The sequence below is a fragment of the Chelonoidis abingdonii genome, chromosome 14, assembly GCF_003597395.2.
Source record: "Chelonoidis abingdonii isolate Lonesome George chromosome 14, CheloAbing_2.0, whole genome shotgun sequence".
Lineage (NCBI taxonomy): Eukaryota > Metazoa > Chordata > Testudines > Testudinidae > Chelonoidis > Chelonoidis abingdonii.
Genome location: NC_133782.1, coordinates 31,653,307 through 31,668,545, shown reverse-complemented (window position 1 = coordinate 31,668,545; position 15,239 = coordinate 31,653,307). Strand labels below are relative to the sequence as shown.

Below are 15,239 nucleotides of genomic sequence, written 5' to 3'. Positions count from 1 at the left end.
AAACTTATTGTGGGGAAAGAGTCAAATTCCATTTTAAAAATATAGCTCAGGATATAAGTTTAAGACCCTGCACTCCTGTTTAGTACACAGCAGAATTTTAACTAGTAACAATGGGAGAGTTGCACAAAGATCAAGGGTGGAAGATAGGTATTCTGTAGTAATTAAGCTTTTAGTTAACGCTTCCAAAGCTCTTCTGCGGTGGTTGGCTCACCAACTGAGAGGCAGTGTGGACAAAACAACTCCTTTGGTAAAAGGTAAAGTAATTAGTGTAATACTTCTGATATTTAAAGGCATCCAAATACAAAATAAAGGTATATACATGGTATGTCTCTTAACAAGGATTGCACTGAACAGTTACTAAGCCTCAATATTTACGGTGCTTTCACATTTAAAAGTTGGGAGTTTCTGAAGGTGTTAGCTGTATTATTTAGGAACTAAAAGTTACTCCTTTAGGTAACTGTTTTTCAGAACTTTAAAATACCTTTGTTATAGCACTGATATGACTTTTTTTTCCTTCCTGCAGTCATAGGTTAAACATCTGAAATGTTTTCAGCTATATAAGCAACAGGGCTTTTCTAGGTGAGTATTATAATCATATAAGTACAGCTCTTTTATAACAATTCAGTAGTACTGCTCTTAAATTTCAGAATTATAATTAATACCTAGTTTGACTCTTTTTATAGTCTTACCATAAAAGATCTGTCAGTTAATATTTCTCCCAAATCAAACAAATAATGTTGGTATTTTTAATATGAAGTATACATTGTTTCAGATGCAGATTTGCTTTTGTAGAAATCATGGCAGTTTGAATAATACAGAAGTAGTAGTTAATTTATTCATAGTATATTCTAACGCTTCTATTTAGAAAAAAAAATTCACCTAAGTCATATTATTCTTGGTAAAATTGAACAAGCAAGCTTGATTTTAGGGATTTCTGCTTTGCATTTTTAATTCACACTCACATTGTGGGACTTCTAGAAAGTATTGACATAAGATTAGAACAAATAACTTCAGTTTAGCCAAATATTTAATATATTTCTGAAGAGATTTTAAAACAAAATTCCATAAATGGTGATGAGTACACCTTCCTTTTAAATCACTCTTCGCAATTCAAGGAGAGGAGGATTTTTTTATTTTTGAATTCCTCTTGTTTGGTGGATTATACCTCCTTAGTCTTCACTTCCAGATTGGTCCTAGTCCCTGAATTCATAGTTCTCAAGTGTCCTTCCCTCCCCCATCAGAGTAAGAGGCAGGGAGGAGAAGGAAGAGGTTGACTTCCCCACAAATATCCTGTGGTTTAGGGAAGGTAAACTGACCTGGGAGCCAGGGGACCATGAATTCTGGTGTCTCACCTGATTTCTGTTCATATTTCTGGAAACTGGAGTCCTTTATTGAGCAGGCACTCATACCTTGTTCTAGAAGGACTGGCAGATAAAATCATTTTTCCTCATTACACAAGTAGGTTAACAGAGAGTTCACATTGTCTGTGATAAGCAGGATACTAAGCAGGTTCCAAATTCAGTAGATCCAAATCTTACTCACTGAGACTCACTGCCTCTCAGAATGAATGTGCCAAATCTATGGATTTAGCTATCCTGTCTATAACCACTACATAACATCTTCCTTCCAGATCCTGGAATAGGTACCCAGGATTAATGATATCAATATCCTACTGCTCTTTAGCAACTAATTGTGTAACTCCCAGGCAAAATATGTGGCATCCTGTTCTAGTGGCTAGTTCACAGAGTGGATAACAATAGATTAATGGTTTTTTAAAGCCATTAGTGACTATTGTGATCATCTAGTCTGACTTTCTGCATAGGACAAGTGAGAAAATTTCCCCAAGTTATTACTTCATCAAGCCAATACTTGTGTTTGGACAGAGTTCATCTTTTGGAGATGAACTGGTGGGGAGTCCATCATATGTTTGGTAGTTTATTCAGATAGTTAATTATCCTTATTACTGGTTTGATTGTTTCTTGTTACTGCTTTAGCTCAAATGATAGATGTCTTGATTGGGGATCTGAAGATACAGGGTTCAAACCTCACCGATAACTATATTCATTTTCTTCAAAAACAAAGAAACCCTGGTTTAATAAATTGCATGGTGAGAAAACATGCTTCAGTTTATGGCACAACATGCAATAAGAGGTGTGCTTCATGCCAGCAGGGACAAGGGGGACAGCCGGCAAAATCTGGCTGCTGGAGCAGACACACACACCCGGCTGTTGCAGCTACTCCTGGGTGTAGTCCATTTCAAGAAGTGCATAAGAAGCTGTGGAGTGTTTTGGGAAGCGAGTGACATTCTAGGCTTCCCCTACTGTGAATACCTGCCACCATTCCTTCCATGGTACCTTTCTTGAAGATTATTTCCATCTCTATGCCTGATGTGACCAGAGTACATAAATGTGTGCCTATTGATTTCTGATGAGTTAGCTTCCCTCCAGTAATACTTCTAACACAATTGTTTGTCTTTTCCATCCAGAAGATAAGATGCTCAAGTCTTTGCTAGCACCATGTCTCAAAGACTTCAGTTTTTCTTTTTCAGCAGCATTAGTTTCCCAGGATTCACATCCATAAGTTGCTATGGAAAAAAATAAGGTTTTCACCAGTCTAAACTTCATACGTTTTGAGATGCCGCACTTTTGCAAGGGAGGCAATGGCTGGGTGAGCCATCCCTAGTCATCTTCTGATGCAACCCTGACTGTCATTAAATAAAGGTTTTCTTTTGTTAGTAAATTGCTCTGCAGTTGCAAAGTGCATTTGGAGGCATAATATACTTTAAGGTAACATTTTCACAAGCACCGATATGATTTAGGAGCTTAAGTTCAACTGGCTTTCAGTGGGTGTCTAAATTACTCTTGATGGGACTAGGGAGCCTATGTTATGTGCATGTGAAAATTTTAGGTTTAATTGTCACAAGGTCTTTAGGATTATAAATATTAGGTGGTGTCTAGGTAAATACATTGTGTCATAAATAGTTGTCTGATATAGACATTGCCTTTTCTCATCTGCAGGTGTGCATTTCAGGACAGCATGGCTGTGGTTATCCATTTGCATGGTTTTCTGATTGTGGTGGGGGACCATGGACATTCACCACTTGTCTGGATTGACCATTCCTGATGGGACTTGCATGTTGTAGGGGGTGAATTGGGTGAGGCGTTCTTCACTTTTTGCTACCGAGGAAGATGCAAGACGTGTTTATGGTGGGCGCAGGTGGTACCATTAAAGAGTCAAAAGTAACTCTTGCTGAGTTGTATGACAAATATAAAACATGATAGAGCTGCCAATTCAGATATGCCACCAGCAGGTCTGATCACCACCTAGCTCTACATTCAGTGCTAGGGTAAACTTATCTACTATACTATCAAATTCTAAGTACTTGGTGTAGCAACTGCAGCTACTTTTGTGCATTAAAGGCAACCAAAACATAACCTACATTCTTTATGGCCAGTATGCGAAATGCATTCCAAATCCTGGAGCTGCCTTTGCTAGCCCCTCATTTAACTCAATTATACACCTTCACCAGTGCCTGGTTTGCTGTCTTTGCCACCAATGCCTTCTAGTCCCCCTAAACTTGTCCATGTCCTGTACTTGCCCTGCTTCTTGTTCCTCCATTTCCCCTGGCTCCTTCTATACTATCACTGATACCAGAAAGGTCTGTGAAACCTCCAGCTGTAGCACCTTTTACATACTGGAATAAATGGGTCTGAAATAGCAGTGAATATGAGCAACAGTTTGAATCCAGTGTTTGTCTCTCAATAATCCTATAAAGCCTCAAATGAATTCTCAAAAGTAGTGCGAAACCCCTTCCTATCACTTTTTTTTTTTTTTTAAATGTCAGTGTTCATGGAATACCCCTTCAGTGAAATCTGATATGAAAAGATTCTTTTTATGGGCTCTGAGTTGATGCAGTACATATGCAGATGCAGTACTGAAATCATGGAAATGGATCAGATGAAGGACTTCTTAACACAAACCTTTAGTCTGTGGCAAATTGGAGTATGACTACTCCGTACTAGCTTGCTCGCAGACTAACTGTACATTAGCAGGTAGTTCTGTGTACTTTATTTGCAGACCAAATTGGAAGTAGTGGTTTTCCTGGTTCAGGTATTGGACCACTTCCAAACCCTGGAACACCTAGTAAACAGAGTGGAATATGAAGTGTTGGAGGTGGATCTCAGAACTCTGGGAATGGGCCTGGTTAAGTGATCTCCTTGCTTTGATAGTGGTGTTAAGAATTTAAGTGGGCCCCAGGGCTTTTGGGAAGCCAGAGTCAACTGCCATTAAAGTGCAAAGTATGCCATCTAGTGTGTCAGTGGATGAAATTCTTGTTCTTTTATGATTACAAAGTTACCCTGGGCTTGGTCTTACTAAAATACCATGAAAAAAGTATGCCTATGGGAATAGGAGTAGTTGCATTTGAGGCTTATAGTGAAATAATGGCAGCTGTTCTAAGTGACAGGTAGGCTTAAAAGTCAAACTTATTTTAGAGTTACTGTCCACCTAATTTATGTCATGTTGCTATTTATAGTGATGTGACTAATACATTCAGATTGGTTTTTATTGTATTTCCAGATTAGAACCTGTGAATTGTTTAAATCATAAATGTTTGTTTTGATAACTGCGGCCACTGGTTGGGCTCAGGACAGAGCGATGCTTTTAGTGATAACCAAGAAGTAACCTGGGTTGGGCCTTGCAGGTGAAGAAGGTCAAACCTTGTTTTGCACACTCACTGGCTGGATCTTTGTGCTGCCTTGGGGCCTTTTTGTGAGGCGATCATACCAATTGGTCCCAGACCCAGTACACAAAAGGGAGCTGGAGCCATATAAAAGTACCACTTCCACCATCGCATCAGGTGTGTCCATCTTTGTCCTCCATGTATGTTCTGCAGGGCCAGGCACCAGAATATGGGTTACCACAGAGGGCAGATTAGGGATGCTGCTCATCCTCAAGAGCAGTCCAGAAATCTACACTGTCTTTTATTTGCTTAGTGCAGCTGAGGACAGTGACCAGCTTGGGGAATACTCTGTAGGCATTGACATTGACCAGCAAGAAGCATAGGGCTCCCTCCACACTGAGGATGGGGCAGTGAGTGCTTGGTGTAGGGTGACCAGATGTCCTGATTTTATAGGTACAGTCCTGATTTTTGGGTCTTTTTCTTATATAGGATCCTATTACCCACCTCCCCTTGTCCTGATTTTTCACACTTGCTGTCTAGTCACCCTAGGTTGGTAGCATGTTGCAAATGGATCTTCTGCCTGTATCATCGTACTGCATGTTGGGGGCTGGGTGGGAGTGGCTCTCTTATACCAGTAGAAAACTTTTCTTGAAATGCCCAAACCTGTGCAGCTGGTGACTCCCTCATCTAAGGGACTCCAGAGAACACCATTCTTGTTAATTGCAGCCCTGTAAATTGCTGTAAATGTGTGTAGTTGTGCAGCTGCCCTGACATACAGTAATTCTTAACAACTGAAATGTTAACATGAAGTTAGGAATTTATAATAAAATTATTTGAGGTTATTAAACATTACAGACGCTGCGTCCTAAATGTATGGAAGTCTAAAATTCTAACGTAGAGCATTAATTTAATTAAAAAGCTTTGGATACCTATAAGCACACTCACTTGAGTTTTAAAACAGAGCGGTGTTTAGCTATACCAGATACTCTCATTGTAGATTTGTCTTTTACTGTTTACCCTCACAGCACAGTATAGCCTTTTGTGCATGGAGGCAAATTTCTGGCAATTGTTTTAGTGATGCTTGACATAATAACAAATCCAGCAGTATTGGGGTAGTCTCCAAAGAGAAGTGATGAAACAGCCATGAATAAGTTAATGCGGTACGTACTTATTAGGTGGAATGGGAAATTGGCCCAAAATATGATCTTCCTTCTGTACTATATATGAAATCTTGATATTTGCATTTGTTACTGTTACAAAATATAGGTTATAATCTAAACCCATCTAAACTACTTAGTGATGTTTCCTGCACCTATATCTCTTGGAAATGCTGTGTCCTATTTGATGGTGTTGGCCTTTTTCTGGTGTGTTACTCTTTCTCCTGAGTAGACTCATAGGGTTAGAAGGGACCGCAAGGTTAGTCTAGTCTAACCCCCTGCCAAGATGCAGGATGTGTTGCATCTAAAGACACGTGGCTATCCAGCTTCATTTTGAAAACCTTCAATGAAAGAGCTTCCACAACCTCCCTATGAAGTCTATTTCATTGTCCTACTGTTCTTTCAATTAAATTAAATCTCAGGAGAAACTTCCTAACAGAATGGAGGTAAACATTTTACAAGTTACTAAATTATACTTGGATATAAAAAAGGCCTCTTTCCTTGAGAGAGTTTTAATCTTATTTGTGTGTAATTTCCCCCCCCCGTCCTCCAACACTGTAATAGTTACATGAAACTGTATAGCCTTAAAGCCCTAATTGCTGAGCCATCTACCCACTATCAAGCCACTTTAAGTTATCTGAAGTTAGAAACCCAGAATCACCACTTCTGAATATGTAGATGCACACAATAAAATTTCTTCTTTCTCTAGCCTTTATTCCTAATAGTTGCCTATAGAACACTGCCAGTCACTATTCACGTAGGCACTAGGCAGCTCAGCATCTTGACTGCTATTTCTTCACAAGGTTAGCCAAGTCCTCTTTAAGGAATGATTGGGTAAACTGGCTGTCGATTTATAAATCTCAGTTTACCAGCTCATCCTAATTCCAGGATTAGTTCCAGTGTTCTTAAGAGTGAAAATTGAGTGTGGCAATTGTTACCTCACAGAATGACAGGTTACCTGGTTGTCCAGTTCCTACCTTGGACTAGGCCAGGATAGGACTTTCTTCTGCCTCCACCTCACTGGTGGAGCTGGTTAGTGCTATCACCTATATTCCTGTGCTAATACCTACCTGGAAAGTAGGACAGAGGCAGGTAGACATTAAGTTACTTGTTTTCTGGTAGTGCTAGGTTCTATTATACTAGGCAATGTGTAGAATACAGCTCCTGGCTCAGCTTACAACCTAAAAGAGAGAATGGACAAACACCTATAGATATAGGTGCTACTTACCTATTGTTAACGGGACATTTAATCTGTTTGTGGGATTCTTATTTTTTTTAATTCTGAGGAATTGGTTTTATTTCTTGTCTTGTTCCTCTCCGGGCCTGGTGCTATTGTCCTAGATCAGGGTGGATTTGATTTAAATCACTAGTCAGGAAGACTCTGTTTAATCATGGATTTCTACATAAAAGTGTATTCTTGTTGTTTGTTATAACCTTAATACATATTCTTCACAACTCAGAGATAGATGTAGGTTTTCTTTTTAGATTGGGGTACACTATACATTTTTAAAGTGATTTATTTTGAAAACTTTTCAGATTAGTTTTACAGCTATATCAAAAATGAATGATTGATTGATTGGTTATTTCATTTACCAAAGGTAATTAAGCCTTCCTCTGCAGCGTTGGGCATGGGTCACTTGCTGGTGGACTCTCTGCAGCCTGAGGTCTTCAAACCACAAATTGAAGACTTCAATAACTCGGACATAGGTTAGGGGTTGTTATAGAAGTGGATGGGTAGGGTTCGGTGGCCTGCTTTGTGCAGGAGGTCAGACTAGATGATCATGTTGGTCCCTTCTGACCTGTGAGTCTATGAGTAAGTCATTGGGAGGTGAACAATCTCCAGTTCAATAGGTTAATCATTAATATTTGGAGAATTTTCGTGCCATTAGGAAGATAGACATTTAAATTATTTTTAATTAAAACATTTATATATTCTAGATTTTTTCATCAACAGCAAACATAGATAATATTAACAAAATATACATAGATTTTTGAATTTAAAAACATACAATTTTTTAAAATCAGGTTTGTTTTAAAAATTGTCTAAAATAGTTAAATTCCTTTGATGTATTTCAATCAACTGTCAGCCAGGTCAACATGAGAAACTTAAAATATTGGCTTCTGCAGCTAACTCAGTTGTCTTGACCTTCGTTTTTCTGTTTTGTTCATAATCTGGAAGAGAAAAACAAGCTTTTCTGCTTTTTCAGGTTCCAAACAATTTCTCAATTTGGAATGAATTAGTCCAAAGGAAGAAAATATTCTTTTTACACTGATAGAAGAAGCTACTGCTGTTAAAAATGAGATTCACTTCAACAGTCTCTAAATCCAAGTGCTGAAGTGACTTCCATCAGTTCACTGGTGTGACTTCCTTTAAATCATCATCATCAAACACGTATTTCTTGAATGATTCACCCTTAGCTCTGAAGTTTATTATAGTTGGCATTATGGAGGGATGATTGCTGGATGTCCATGTCATAGCCAGTTCCTCCTCTTCAGCAGTTAAGGTTTGACCCTGGTACCGAGTATTGAATATTTGCAAGAAAATGAGCTGGGATAGTGCTTGTCTCATTCATTTTTTTTTTTATGCTTGTAATTTAACACACTCATTGCATATTTCTGTTTTTAAGATCTCACTCAAGTTTCTTCCAGATTTCAGCGGCATCAGCAGTAAAACAGCTTTTTCCCTGCATTTTGTTCAAGGCTACAGAAATAGGCTTCAGGGTACTCAGCATGTGTTCAACGTTTTTCTTAAGCCCAATGTTGAGAACTTTGTCTGTGACAGTGCCATCTATTTTTTTCACAATTTTGTTCGCAAACTCATTGGATTAGGCCACTTCTTGATACAGTGGAACTCAGTAGTGGACTGTTTTGAGCATTGCATGTCTTGTGGGAGAGTTAGCTTGATTCCGCCCACTTATTTCAGAGCAGCTGCTGCGAAATGGTTATTGTGGAAGTACACTTCTACCCAGATATAACACTGTCCTCGGGAGCCAAAAAAATCTTACTGCGTTATAGGTGAAACTGCATTATATCCAACGTGCGTTGATCTGCCAGCGTGTACAGCCCTGCCCTCCCGGAGCACTGCTTTACCACGTTTTGTCTGAATTCGTGTTATATCGGGTTGTGTTATCAGGGTAGAGGTGTATTTTTGCAATTTCAACAACATTAGCCTTTTATTTCTGGAACACTGAAATCTTTAGACAGGAGGTGCATCAAATGAGCACTGCAACCGTATGTTGTTAGCTTGGGACTCTCTTCTAAATTTCTTCTCATTGTCTGTGACCAAACTGCGTACTAGACACTTGCATTTTTTTCCCCAGTTTAATAGCTTTTACTGCTACTTCTTTTAAGTATTCTCCTGTGTGTGCATTTCCTGAAGTATCAGTTGTTTCTGTAAGGAAGACATTCCCTTCTTCTCTTGTCACACAAGCACATGCAACAGGATCAATGTGGACATAGCTTCATCCATCAAGACTCAGGTTAACAATTTTATCCTCTAGAACTTTCGCATACTACTCAATTTCTCTTTCATACGCTTTATCCAGCAATTTGCCTGCAACATCTGTGCGACAGCTACAGCTCCCTAGGCTACTTCCCCATGGCCGCCTCCCAACATCTTCTTTATCCTCGCCTTAGGACCCTTCTCCTGGTGTCTGATAATGCTTGTACTCCTCAGTCTTCCAGCAGTAGGTCTTCTTACTCTCAGCTTCTAGTGCCTCTTGCTCCCAGCATGCACACTGCAAACTGAAATGAGGTCCTTTTTAAACTCAGGTGTCCTGATTAGCCAGCCTGTCCTAATTGATTCTAGCAGTTTCTTCTAATTGGCTCCAGGTGTCCTAATTAGCCTGCCTGCCGCAATTGGTTCCAGCTTGTTCTGGAACTGCCCCTGTTACCTTACCCAGGGAAAATGGATCTACTTAATCTGGGACTAATATATCTGACTTCTAACACTCTCCTGTAGCCATCTAGCCTGACCCTGTTACAATATATATTTATTAACATTTTTTGCTGTTAACAAGCATGTTACCTCTGGAGAGACAAATCCACAGTTTGAGAACTTTTTTTTTTTTTTTAAATTGGAGATATACCTATCTCCTAGAACTGGAAGGGACCTTGAAAGGTCATCGAGTCCAGCCCTTTGCCTTTGCTAGCAGGACCAAGTACTGATTTTTGCCCCAGATCCCTAAGTGGCCCCCTCAGAGACTGAACTCACAACCCTGGGTATAGCAGGCCAATGCTCAAACCACTGAGCTATCCCTCCCCCCTGCAAACTGCAAAACTAAGCTTCTCTGATGGTTTCTTCTAGGCTGAGCACAGAGTCCCATTGGGTAGATAGAAAGATGAACCTAAACAATCTCTTCAGAAGCCCCTGGAACCCCATAAGATTGGGTCCCTAATCCATGAACAATTGGAAGTCATTTACAAAACTTTTCTTAAATATTACGTGAATATATTGTCTCATACTATAGAATTAGAATTTATAATCCCTATTCCATGATGAGGTAACTTTGAGCTATAATAGTTTTAATTAAGATATAACTTTACATTGTTTTTTGAGGGGGGAAAAAAGCATTTTATTAAAAAAGAAATCTGATTTAAATCAAATTTTGGTTTTGCTTAAAAAAGAAATCATTTTATTTTTTATCCACCCTGATTTTCCTCTATTGCTTGGCAAACCAATGAAGATCAGCCGTTTTGGTATGAAAACACTATACAGTGTCATAGCACAATATTATATATTTGGTTACGTTCTTATGAAAAGGTTTCCAGTACCCTATAGTTGTTTAATGACAGCTTAAAAATATTCCTGACATTGAACTTAGACCCCCGTCTCTCCATAGAAAGCCTCTTATTTGCTGATGGCGTTTGAATTGATCAAACCTTGCAGTAGAGTTAAAAACTGAAAATACAAATACTTAAATCTCAATCACCTCTTTACTTACCTGTTAAATTCCAGGTTCTTTGTTACCTTTAGTATGATTGATGAAATCAGATATCTAAAGCAGACAGATGGATTATATCTTTTGCCTTTAGGTAGTGGGCTTAGGGGAGAGAAATCTGAGCCTTTAATTGTGGTCTTTGTGAATGAAAAGATGTTCATTTCATCTTCATAGTACGATGAGCAGGATTTTTTCAATGTTAGAATATAATCTTAGCAAAATTAGAACAAGTTAGTGTGACCTGTTGTGGTTGAGTTAGCTCACACACCACGGTGAACTGGACATTTTTCATCTTTTGGATTCTAATATATTAGATACTAGTGATTATGAAACAAGTTTGAGGTTTCTAAATCAAAAATCATTATGTAGTTTGGATCCCTAATAATGGGAATTAGAGCGAGAGAACTTATTATTATCTAGTCCAGCCCTTCATCAGTACAGGATTGTTCCTTGCAGTATGTTCTTGATGATTCTTTTTTTTTTAATGCTTCACTAGATTGCATGGCAAAATTTCCCTTCTGATACATTTTATTTAAGTAGCAGTTGATGAAGAATAATAAAATATATAATAATCTTCTGTAAGTTCCAGTGGAACCATTTCTCTCCGTTTGGCACCTTTTCAATGAGACTTATACAAGATGGCCAGTTGTAACACACCTCTTTTTTTTTATTGAGCAGACTTTTTGAAGATTTAAATTAAGAATCCTTGGATTGATATTTGCCACTGAATGTTAACTTTTCTCAATCAGATTTTAGGAGATACTTTTATTGTCAGTCTTTAGTAAAATGCTGTTCATTTTTTAGTCTTTTCAAAATTGTATACAGTAAACTTTTATACACTTCATGTATAAGAACTCCATCTTCATAGTCTATCAAACTTGTCTATGGAAGCAGCTGTTGTAAGGCAGACAGCATTGCTTGCCCGCACTGAGAGGAAATATACTATTTAAAGGTGGGAGAGGTTAAAAACACAGGAGTCTGTCAGATTTTCTCCATCCGGAAAACCTACAGATTTCGTGTGTGTAAAACAATCCCATAGATCTTTGGGATCATCAGAAGAAAAAACTGCCTCCTTTTGGGTTAGTACATGCTGTCTGCTGGGTGTACTTTCTCTTTCTGTTTGCACTGAGCTCTGCTTCAAAACATTGGTTGTCAGTAGTGCCCTACAATTCAAGGTCCATTTTAGTCAATTTCACTGTCATAGGATTTTAACAACGGTAAATTTCATGATTTCAGCTATTTAAATGTGAAATTTCACGGTGTTGTAATTGTAGTGATCCTGACATAAAAAGGAGTTGTGGTGGGGTCGCAAGGTTGTTATGGGGTGTGTATATTGGAATCCTGCTACCCTTACATCTGTGCTACTGCTGGTGGCGGTGCTGCCTTCAGAGCTTGATAGCTAGCGAGCAGTGGCTGCTGGCTAGGAGCCCGGCTCTGAAGGCAGAGCAGCACAGAAGTAATGATGGCATGATATGATATTGCCACCTTTACTTCTGTGCTGCTGCCTGCAGAGCTGGGCCCTCAGTAAGCAGCTGCCACTCTGCTCCCACCCAGCTCTCAAGGCAGCAGCGCTTAAGTAAGGGTGTAGTATTGCCACCCTTACTTCTGCGTTGCTGCTGGCGGGTGCCTGCCTTCAGCGCTGGGCACCTGGCTGACAGCCACTGCTCTCTGGCTGCCCAGCTCTGAAAGTAGTGCAGCAGTAAGCGTAGCAATACCATGACCCCCTTAAAATAACCTTGCAACCCATCTGCAACTGCCTTTTGGGTCAGGACCCCCAATTTGAGAAACGCTGGTCTCCGTCATGAAATCTGTGTAGTATAGGGTAAAAACACACACACAACACACCATATTTCACAGGGGGAGACCAGATTTCACGGTCTGTGACATGTTTTTCATGGCCATGAATTTGGTAGGGTCCTATTTATCAGCCATGGTGAAAAGCTGGTTGAGTGCTGTCAAGAGCTGCAAAGTGAAGCTCCTCACAATCCTTAAGCAATGCATACTGGAGCATATTGTGATTCATTGCAGTGGAAAAGTGGGAGTAGAACAGCAGGAAGAAAAGAGAAGACCACTTTTTCTTGCCGCCCAGCTTGCCTTCTGGAGTCTAGTATCCCTATGATCTCCTGGCCACTGCTTTGTGACCGACCCATCCAGTGTCCAGACCCACAGCCTGAGAACCCCTGAGAGAATTGAGACTTTCTCCAGTCTCATAGAAAACAATTTTATGTGGTGTTGTTACTTCTTTGTGACCCTGGTGTGAAGAATTGGTTCTTTTTTCCTTTCCTGCTAAGTTGTGGAGTTCTTCTCTCATTCTCAAGCCCTAGGTGGTTGAAATAAAGAGCTTCTGTTGCACAGTTAACAACTGAGGACAGCAGGGGGAGGCGGGAAAAGAAAACACCAATACTTAGGAGAAAGGGAACCCAGCTCTGCCTTAAGAAACCTTTTTTTCTCTGGATGAGTTAGGCCCTTTTTCTACTACACCTTTCTTTCCTCTTTGCTCCTGTTGATCTCAGTGGGCTAGACTGCAGGTTGAGCATGAAAGAGCCCCAGGACAGACCACCTCTCTTCTGCATTGTCAGCCTTATCTCAACAACACTGATAGATCCCTATCTCACATGCATGTCCCTCAGATTTTCTCTGGGGATGCACACCAACATCCCTCCCCCTCCCGCGCCCCCCCCCCCCCAAACAAAACAAAACACCCTGGTGGAATATTTACATTTTGCTTTAACTGTGACTTTTCTGCAAAGTGTTTTTTGGTATCAGGAGTTTTACAGAAACTTTCTCTTTGTGCACAGCTCTTTCATAGGCTTCTTGAGAGACACTTCATTAATATAATTAACGATTAGCTGCAGTATGCACATTTTCAGTCTTTTAATAATTTGGCTACATTAAGAAACATTATGTGTTTCTGGTTGCATTGCTACCTACTAGTTACGAGAGAGAATTAAATATATCATCTTGGGTTTTGCAGGATGGAAAGTGTTTAATTTTTCTGCCCCAACATAGTTTAGAACTGAGGCAGTGAAAACATTTCTCTATCTATGATGGAATGAATGCATTTGAGATCAACCAGTTGCAGGCTCAGGAGAGGGAGGAGGGAAAAGAACAAATAGACCTTGTCTGAGCTATTGATAATAGAAAGCCAGTGGCTTCAGATAAGTAACATAGAATGTTCATCAGAATAGCCAAATCAGTCCCCTAGCTCTAGCTCAGAATGTATCTGTTTTAAAAATCAAATCAAATCTATTCTTAAAAGCTTTTGACTTTACAAACTTTTTTGACTTCAGCTAATCAGCGCAGTGGCCATCATTCTGCACTGTCTCCTAGTATATTAGTTCTTGCTTCTGGTGTCCTGTCCTGCTGGGAGTAGGAGTGTTATGATGCTTCCCATGATTGTGTGTTGGGAAGAGACAGGCACCAGTCAAAGTTAATTGGCCAATTTAAAGAGTTCTGTTAATGGGATTTGAAAGGAGCCCCAGTTAAATTTTATTGATTAGAAGGAGCAGTGGCCACAATATACCTATAGTGAGATAAAAGTAAGGGTCTATAAGGCTCAGACAGGGACACAGAAAACCCCTGGATCATTGGGGCACCATTGATGAACAATCAGCCAGTTGTCTCCACTCCGACAATTATGTGTCAGTACTTGAATCTCCATGAAGTGCATTCAGGTCCACTCTTTTTTTTTATGTTGCCAATCCATCTCTTCTGTCAATCTGTTTTTCTGTTCCCTTGTACTGTCCCTTGGATAGGCCAGATGATCTTGTTACATGGCTGTACCACTTCAGCTTGTGCTTTTTCATGGTCATCAGGAGGTCTTCATATGACCCAGCACTTTGGGTGGTGATATTGAGGATCTCTTCATTAGTGACGTGGTTGAAGTGGGAGATGCCAAGGATTTTATGGAAGTATCTCATCTCTACTACCTGTATTTTCTGTTCAAGTTCTGCCATAAGGGCCCGTGTCTAGCCTACAGAAAAATGGAGATGACCAGTGCGTGTAGCAGTTTGTTTGGATTCCAGGGAGATGCACTTGTTCCTCCAAACTGTCTTTAGCTTTGCCGCTGTTGCTGTTTGCACAGTTCTTGCCAGAATTTCTGCCTTTCGTCCTTTATCAGTGATGATTGCCCCCAAATATATTAGTTGATGTTTTATGGAGAAAGCAGGCTTTCCACTGAGTCTTCGGCACAAGGAGTGGTTGACTATAAAAGGACAAATGTCAAATGAGGTTTAAATGGTTGTAAATGCTGTTGGTAACTTAGAATAAAACCATATGCATAGAAGATGAATAAACAAGGCAAAAACCTAGGATAAATGCAGGTTGAATAGAGCTTAAATTGTCACAAATTTATCATATTACGAACTTTGCAAATATAGTTAAGACTGTTTCTAATTTTTAACCCTTTTCTTTGTTACGGGCTGAAACTAGGTATTCTGCTCTGCGTGGACAGAATTGATA

At 39.6% G+C, this 15,239-nt stretch overlaps 1 protein-coding gene across 8 annotated transcripts in view; it reads left to right on the top strand.

Moving 5' to 3' along the window:
* The window catches only part of PHF20 (PHD finger protein 20), a 177,579-nt gene that overhangs the window by 10,715 nt on the left and 151,625 nt on the right, over positions 1 to 15,239 (top strand). For 3 of the 8 annotated variants that reach the window (XM_032789249.2, XM_075072329.1, XM_075072327.1), the window contains 2 exons: positions 524 to 579; positions 3,018 to 3,154. The exons of 2 other annotated variants lie outside the window; for them this stretch is intronic. The gene's annotated coding sequence lies outside the window, so the exon portion shown is untranslated. The remainder of the gene's footprint in view (positions 1 to 523; positions 580 to 3,017; positions 3,155 to 15,239) is intronic. 3 more of the 8 variants (XM_075072328.1, XM_075072330.1, XM_032789253.2) reach the window with 1 other exon arrangement.